This window comes from Triticum urartu, chromosome 5 (genome assembly GCF_003073215.2).
Source record: "Triticum urartu cultivar G1812 chromosome 5, Tu2.1, whole genome shotgun sequence".
Classification (NCBI taxonomy): domain Eukaryota; kingdom Viridiplantae; phylum Streptophyta; class Magnoliopsida; order Poales; family Poaceae; genus Triticum; species Triticum urartu.
In genome coordinates this window covers 608,846,027-608,854,738 of record NC_053026.1, presented here as the reverse complement: position 1 = coordinate 608,854,738, position 8,712 = coordinate 608,846,027, and positions in this window count along the sequence as shown.

The following is an 8,712-nucleotide window of genomic DNA, read 5'->3' as shown; positions in this document are numbered from 1 at the left end:
GTTGATTGATGAACTAGATGTAGTCACCGGTTTGGTGTTTACAGTCCTGTGAATGGAATATGTTTATTTGTGTCATCATTGCTGCTTCCTGTCTCCTTTTCTCTGCATCTCAACATATTTTTATCATCATGAGAATCCTCGGTCTTGTAGTTTATCTGTAGTGTCAAGCTTATCTTATTCCTGCCAATAGTTACCTTGCTTTTTCCAGGCAACATCAGTAGCTTTTTACCTGAACAAAATGCATGCATTTGATCCTTGGGGAGAAGCTAACCTGAATTGCATATTGGTTATGTGAGAAGTGCCCTCTCTCCCTCTCTCATGGTGTGTTTCTTCCTCCTCTGTGTGTTTTCTTAAACAGGGGGAGGGGGTGTCGATATGCCAAGCAGGAAGAAAGCTGGATCCGGATGCAAGGGGCAAGCGGACAGACAATAAGGTGTGTGCCGACTACACAAATGCCAACCTTTTCTGTTTTAGTGAGATATTTTTTTGTGATGTTTCCTCTAGACACAAACCATAATTGTTTCGAATATAACTACCATTTTTTATTTCTTAGGAGTGTATTTCAGTGCAAGGGGGGGTTTAATTTGATAGTCCATGTCAGCAGTTGCCATGTTTTTTTACTGTTTTGACCATATTAACCATTGAGTGGTTGTCAGATTAATCATACCTTGTTGTCATGTGTTTTTTCATATGACCTTGCCATGTTTATAAACCCGTAGTTGCCGCGAATATACTTTGCTATCCGCGACAAGGGGGTGGTTGCCATTTTTTTATAAATACATGGTTGTTGTGTTTAATAAAGCGTAGTTGTCAGGTTTTAAGTGGGTTGTAGTCAGATATACAACACCTGGTTGTCAGGTTTTAATGATGTATAAGCAGGTGTAGTTGTAGTGCAGCTGCTTGGTTTGCTGCTAATTTGCTACCATTATGATTCCCGATCGTTGAAGAAGCCGGTGGTTCCACTCATAAGTAACTGAAAACAAGCGGATGCTCCTTTGCCATCTCCTGTGCACAAAATTTGTGAACTCATTGTGATTCAGAAATACATGGTAGCGTGCAACAGATATTCTGTGGTTATTTTACTGATGTAGCTTACCAATCATGTTATTTGCTGTTACCAACATGTACCTGATTTTGGCCATTGTCATTTAACATAGTTTTTGGTCTCATTAACAACACACGTTGGTGTCAAGACGAGCGACATGGCCTGCTATGATCAACAACTTCTGAGTCATAGGATTTGATGCATTATTCTGTGTGAAAAAGGGCAATGAATGCATGAATTAAGTTTTTTTGGTTTGAAGCAACTTGCAATTTCTATGTATAACTATACTAATAGATGAGAGCATGTGTGCATATGTATGTGGTTTTCAAGGAGAGTTATGTGACCGTGGCGTTCGTGCTCGTCGGCAGGACGGTGCAAGGCACAACTCCGACGCGGTCGCGTGGTGGATGTGCGGTGTAGGAAGCGGTTCCTTGCCGGTTGGACGACGTTCAGGCGCAACCCTGGTGCCCACTGAGTACTGCCTCAGCTACAACCTCCCTCGGTGAGCTCCATCTTCCTCCTGCTCATCTGCTTCGGCTACTATATTGGACATGGTCGTGGCTATATTGATGTGGTGCTTGTCTGGTTGATGCTCTATGACCTACTCATGCATCGGTCCCTACCTGAGCTCTGTAGTTGTGGATGCATGCTATTCTAGGGTTTGCAGGATGTTGTTCATGTTTGGTTGCTATCATAGGAGCTCCTGTGATGATTTGGTTTACATGTGGATGTCGTATAGCTATGCTCCTGGATTTGCTAAATTGACCAGTGGTGTTAGTGCTAGGGCGATGATGATTAACATTGGCTGAAATAAGTGTGCCTTTGAGCAATCGAGGCATCGGTGGGTATCAAGTTGGATCCTCCCTCTTGTCTCTAGAATCCTTTTTGATCATGTGATACTTGCTGTTCTGCCCTTGGATGGTCATTCTTGTTGAGTGATAACCAGGGTAGCTACTGAAGGAAATATGCCCTAGAGGCAATAATAAAGTTATTATTTATTTCCTTATATCATGATAAATGTTTATTATTCATGCTAGAATTGTATTAACCGGAAACATAATACATGTGTGAATACATAGACAAACAGAGTGTCACTAGTATGCCTCTACTAGACTAGCTCGTTAAACAAAGATGGTTATGTTTCCTAACCATGGACAAAGAGTTGTTATTTGATTAACGAGATCACATCATTAGGTGAATGATCTGATTGACATGACCCATTCCATTAGCTTAGCACCCGATCGTTTAGTATGTTGCTATTGCTTTCTTCATGACTTATACACGTTCCTATGACTATGAGATTATGCAACTCCCGTTTACCGGAGGAACACTTTGTGTGCTACCAAACGTCACAACGTAACTGGGTGATTATAAAGGTGCTCTACAGGTGTCTCCAAAGGTACATGTTGGGTTGGCGTATTTCGAGATTAGGATTTGTCACTCCGATTGTCGGAGAGGTATCTCTGGGCCCTCTCGGTAATGCACATCACATAAGCCTTGCAAGCAATGCAACTAATGAGTTAGTTGTGAGATGATGTATTACGAAACGAGTAAAGAGACTTGCCGGTAACGAGATTGAACTAGGTATTGAGATACCGACGATCGAATCTCGGGCAAGTAACATACCGATGACAAAGGGAACAACGTATGTTGTTATGCGGTCTGACCGATAAAAGATCTTCGTAGAATATGTAGGAGCCAATATGAGCATCCAGGTTCCGCTATTGGTTATTGACCAGAGACATGTCTCGGTCATGTCTACATTGTTCTTGAACCCGTAGGGTCCGCACGCTTAAGGTTTCGATGACAGTTATATTATGAGTTTATGCATTTTGATGTACCGAAGTTGTTGGGGAACGTTGCAGAAAAAACAAAAAATTTCCTACGGTTTCACCAAGATCCATCTAGGAGTTCATCTAGCAACGAGTGATTGGATTGCATCTACATACCTTTGTAGATCACGCGCGGAAGCGTTCAAAGAACGGGGATGAGGAAGTCGTACTCGACGTGATCCAAATCACCGGAGATCCTAGCGCCGAACGGACGGCACCTCCGCGTTCAACACACGTACGGTCAGCGTAACGTCTCCTCCTTCTTGATCCAGCAAGGGGAAAGGAGAGGTTGAGGAAGATGGCTCCAGCAGCAGCACGACGGCGTGGTGGTGATGGAGCTGCAGTACTCCGGCAGGGCTTCGCCAAGCTCTATGGAGGAGGAGGAGGTGTTGGGGAGGGAGAGGGAGGCACCAAAGGCAAAGGTAAGAGGTCCTCCATCCCCCCCACTATATATAGGGGGGCCTAGGGGGGGCGCCGGCCCTAGGAGATGCAATCTCCTAGGGGGGCGGCGGCCAAGGGGTGGGGGGCTTGCCCCCCAAGCAAGGGGGCGCCCCCCTTTAGGGTTTCCCCCACCCTAGGCGCATGGGCCCTAGGGGAAGTGGCGCCCCAGCCCACTTTGGGCTGGATCCCTTCCCACTTCAGCCCATGGGGCCCTCCGGGATAGGTGGCCCCACCCGGTGGACCCCCGGGACCCTTCCGGTGGTCCCGGTACAATACAGGTGACCCCGAAACTTGTCCCGACGGCCGAAATAGCACTTCCTATATATAATTCTTTACCTTCGGACCATTCCGGAACTCCTCGTGACGTCCGGGATCTCATCCGGGACTCCGAACAACATTCGGGTTACTGCATATACATATCCCTACAACCCTAGCGTCACCAAACCTTAAGTGTGTAGACCCTACGGGTTCGGGAGACATGTAGACATGACCGAGATCGCTCTCCGGTCAATAACCAACAGCGGGATCTGGATACCCATGTTGGCTCCCACATGCTCCTCGATGATCTCATCAGATGAACCACGATGTCGAGGATTCAAGCAACCCCGTATACAATTCCCTTCGTCAATCGGTATGCTACTTGCCCGAGATTCGATCGTCGGTATCCCAATACCTTGTTCAATCTCGTTACCGGCAAGTCACTTTACTCGTACCGTAATGCATGATCCCGTGACCAGACACTTGGTCTCTTTGAGCTCATAATGATGATGCATTACCGAGTGGGCCCAGTGATACCTCTCCGTCATACGGAGTGACAAATCCCAGTCTTGATCCGTGTCAACCCAACAGACACTTTCGGAGATACCCGTAGTATGCCTTTATAGTCACCCAGTTACGTTGTGACGTTTGGTACACCCAAAGCGCTCCTACGGTATCCGGGAGTTACACGATCTCATGGTCTAAGGAAAAGATACTTGACATTGGAAAACTCTAGCAAACGAACTATACGATCTTGTGCTATGTTTAGGATTGGGTCTTGTCCATCACATCATTCTCCTAATGATGTGATCTCGTTATCAATGACATCCAATGTCCATAGTCAGGAAACCATGACTATCTGTTGATCAACGAGCTAGTCAACTAGAGGCTTACTAGGGACATGTTGGTGTCTAAGTATTCACACATGTATTACGATTTCCGGATAACACAATTATAGCATGAATAAAGACAATTATCATGAACAAGGAAATATAATAATAATGCTTTTATTATTGCCTCTAGGGCATATTTCCAACAGAAGTTTGTTCGGAGTCCCGGATGTGATCACGGACATGACGAAGAGTCTCGAAATGGTCGGGACATAAAGATTGATATATTGGAAGCCTATATTTGGATATTGGAAGTGTTCCGGGTGAAATCGGGATTTTACCGGAGTACCGGGAGGTTACCGGAACCCCCCGGGAGGTATATGGGCCTTAGTGGAAGAGAGGAGAGGTGGCCAGGGCTGGGCCGTGCGCCCCTCCCCCCTAGTCCGAATAGGACAAGGAGAGGGGGCCGGTGCCCCCTTCCTTCTCTCTCTCCTTTTCCCCCCTCCCGAATCCTATTCCAACTAGGAAAGGGGGGGAATCCTACTCCCGGAGGGAGTAGGACTCCTCCTGGCGCGCCCTCTCCTGGCCGGCCGCACCCCCCTTGATCCTTTATATACGGAGGCAGAGGGCACCCCTAAAGACAGAAGTTGATCCACGTGATCATATTCTTAGCCGTGTGTGGTGCCCCCTTCCACCATAGTCCTCGATAATATTGTAGCGATGCTTAGGCGAAGCCCTGCGACGGTAGTACATCAAGATCGTCACCACGCCGTCGTGCTGACGGAACTCTTCCCCGACACTTTGCTGGATCGGAGTCCGGGGATCGTCATCGAGCTGAACGTGTGCTAGAACTCGGAGGTGCCGTGGTTTCGGTGCTTGATCGGTCGGGCCGTGAAGACGTATGACTACATCAACCACATTGTGCTAACGCTTCCATTGTCGATCTACAAGGGTACGTAGATCACACTCTCCCCTCTCGTTGCTATGCATCACCATGATCTTGCGTGTGCGTAGGAAAATTTTGAAATTACTACGTTACCCAACAGCTACCCTGTATAAGATTGATCTGGTGATAAGAGATGACGGGGTAGGCTATATGATCGAGGAAAGGCGGATCTGAGCCCACTATGCAATGAACCCTGAACCCTCTTTATTTGTATTTAAAGGTGTTGCTTATTTATCGAGAATCCATCCAGAAAGAAGAGAAGGATGTTCCTACAAGCCTCCTCAGCGATTTGGATTCCTGGCCGTTGGATCTGGCTGCTTGATGCGATCTGGGCCGTCAGATCAACCCCTGGAACGACCTCGCTCGTTGGATCAGATCCTGGTACTATAGGAATGAATAATTTCACCTCGACCGTGCCACCGCATGTAAATAGCCTGCCCCGCCGGGGGCATTTTCGTCATTTCACGCTTGCGCGTATAAATTGCGTCCCCGCTCTCGTGGAGATGACCTAGCCGCCTCTCTCCTCGGTTACAACCACCCTTGGTGAGCTCCGTCTTCCTCTTGCTCCTCTGCTTCGGCTACTGTATGGGACAAGGTCGTGGCTATGTTCATGTGGTGCTCGTATGGTTGTTGCTCTATGCCCTACTCATGCATCGGTTCGTACTTGAGCTCTGTAGTAGTGGATCCATGCTATTCTAGGGTTTGCAGGCTGCTGTTCATGTTCAGTTGCTATCATAGGAGCTCGTGCAATGCTCTGGGTTACATGTGGGTGCCCTCGTCCTGTAGCTATGCTCCTGGATTTGCTAAATTGATCAATGGTGTTCGTGCTAGGGTAATGATGATTAACCGTGGCTGAAATAAGTATGCTTTTGAGCAATCGAGGCACCTGTGGGTATCAAGTTGGATCCTCCCTCTTGTCTCTAGAATCCTTCTTGATCCTGTGATACCTATTGATCTGTCCTTGGATGGTCATTCTTGTTGAGTGATAACCAGGGTAGCTCCATTGTATAAACAGATTGATCTGGTGATAAGAGATGACGGGGATAGGTTATATGATCGAGGAAAGGCGAATATGAGCCCACTATGCAATGAACCCTTAACCCCTTTTATTTGTATTTAAAGGTGTTGCTTATTTGTGCTCGAGTGTTTATAGCTGTCTTATGTAAAGATTTCTTCTCTCTCATATCTTTATTGCATAAAAGTTGTTCTTGATCTTTTATTGTTTGTTGTTGGACCTTGATTTCATCTGGTTAAGAGTAAGTTGCACATTGTTATGCTAGAAGACTCGCTCCCAGCAAGTTGTCGGTTGAATGGCTTGTTTTAATTTGTTGATAAACCAGCAGAAACCACAGTGTCCTGTTTCTAATAACATCGTCTTTAGGTTGGTTAATGTTTGTATTGGAGCTGAGTATTTTTTTATTTGCTGTTTATATCCAATATTGCTCCGTTTCATTTAGGACATGCCTGATGAACACATCTATCTATATGCCCCTGATGAACCATGTATTTAATATTTAATACTATAAGGCATGCATAGGAAGCAAATGATCAAAGGCTGGGAAAGAAGTGTCATGTCTAATTGCTCTTTATTGCTTGTGTAAACCAAAAGAAAAACCGCCACAGACAACTATTTTGCATATATTCATCTGGGGCGAGCAGGGAGCACAATTAGTATCACTGTAAACACAAAACTAAATGAGAAGCAAAGTGGAATGTTTTATAGTGTAAGACATAGGATTGCACATTTCCAGTTGCAACTTGCAATTGAATTGTGAACTAAGTATTGTAATAACACTCTTTTATTGGCCCTCACTACCCTTGACCAATCTATCCAAATCATTATGTCATTTGTGCCTCCCACCATTGTCAAGAACCATGTTAACAAAAGGAAACTCCGAGCAGGAACCGTTCTTCAGGTGGCTTTCCTTTCGCTCATCGTTCCTATATTTTATTTCGCTTGTTTTTTACCATCTTCCTTCTCTGTCTGTTTCATGGTTGGGACGGTGGTGTGGCGTTGGGGCTGTCTTGCGGGTCGACCGGAGAGGGAGCACACCGAGTGGGCTTCTGAGATGGCTGAGGTGATTATTTGCTCCCTTGTTTGTCTTTCTCTTTGTGATGTGTATGTGCTCATCAAGGGCTTTGTTGTTTTTTAGGGATCTGTCTAGGGTTTCCTGGTTAATCCATTCTGATTTTGGTCTGCTCATGCTCTTGGCTTCTGGACCGTGGTGCTCGAGGTGGTCTGGCTGTCGTCGCCGCCCCTGCTCGATGCCGCGCTACCCGTTTTCCCCGCCGTCGACGAGCTTCTCGGGCACTTCAATGATTCTTACAAGGAGGTCATATGCAAGAGAGTAAGAGGTGTGTTCTTCTTCTTCTTCATCATCATCATCACCATCATGGAGAGAAACATAAGAAAACCATTAGTCTCATCATCTTATGGAGCTGAGTGTCGTCCCATAACTATTGTTGCATGATTTATCATATTATAAATGTTAATCAGGCCATTAAATTTGCATTGCATTGTTCCCCTAAACGAATTGCATTTTTGCTGTTATTGCTTATTGTTGTTGGCAGGACAAATATGTGTAGTTTATAACACTGTTGCAGGATAAATGCAAATTTGATTCGCTTTTTTCTTGCACCGGCAACATCATCTCTGCATGTGCTGTTTAGGTTGTGTTAGTAATGACTAATGAGAAAGTGTGGCAAATAATCGCTGAACAGAGTCGGATGATTCATTCATGTGCCAGTGTCTCGCTATATGCCAATAGTTAGTCATGATTCATTTTCACTTCTGCATACGCTATTTTTTAGAAAGTGATCGCAATACTGTAGTTTTTACAAATTGCAAGGACGAAAAAAATCTTCAGTTCTATTTTAAAAGTAAAACCAGATGATCAGCGCCGTCAGCCACGTAGACTGATTTTGTAGGTTGATACTAGAGGCTAATTATATGTGAATTGCTGATGAGTAGAAAGCAAATGTATAGAGGGCATACCAACTACTGTAAGGTCGAGAATTCATATACATCATTTATGCATGGGTTTGTTGTATTTCTAATTTCCAAATGTTTACTATGTGTGTAGTTGCATAGTATTTCTTGATAATTCAGACACAGTAATTATGCATGTGTGTGCCATGTATCTTATTTCCAAATGCTTACTGTTTTTGTCGTTGCATAGTGTTTCTTTATACACAATTGTATGGTGATCGTGATGCATACTTCTTTGGAATATAGAACCATGTTACACTGCTATTCTTACTTTTTATATTGGTTTAGTTTTGATGAATTGCAGAGGCTGCTAAAAGACAGAGGCATACAGTGTTTTTTTTTATTCACTCAATCAGGTTAAAACACAGAAC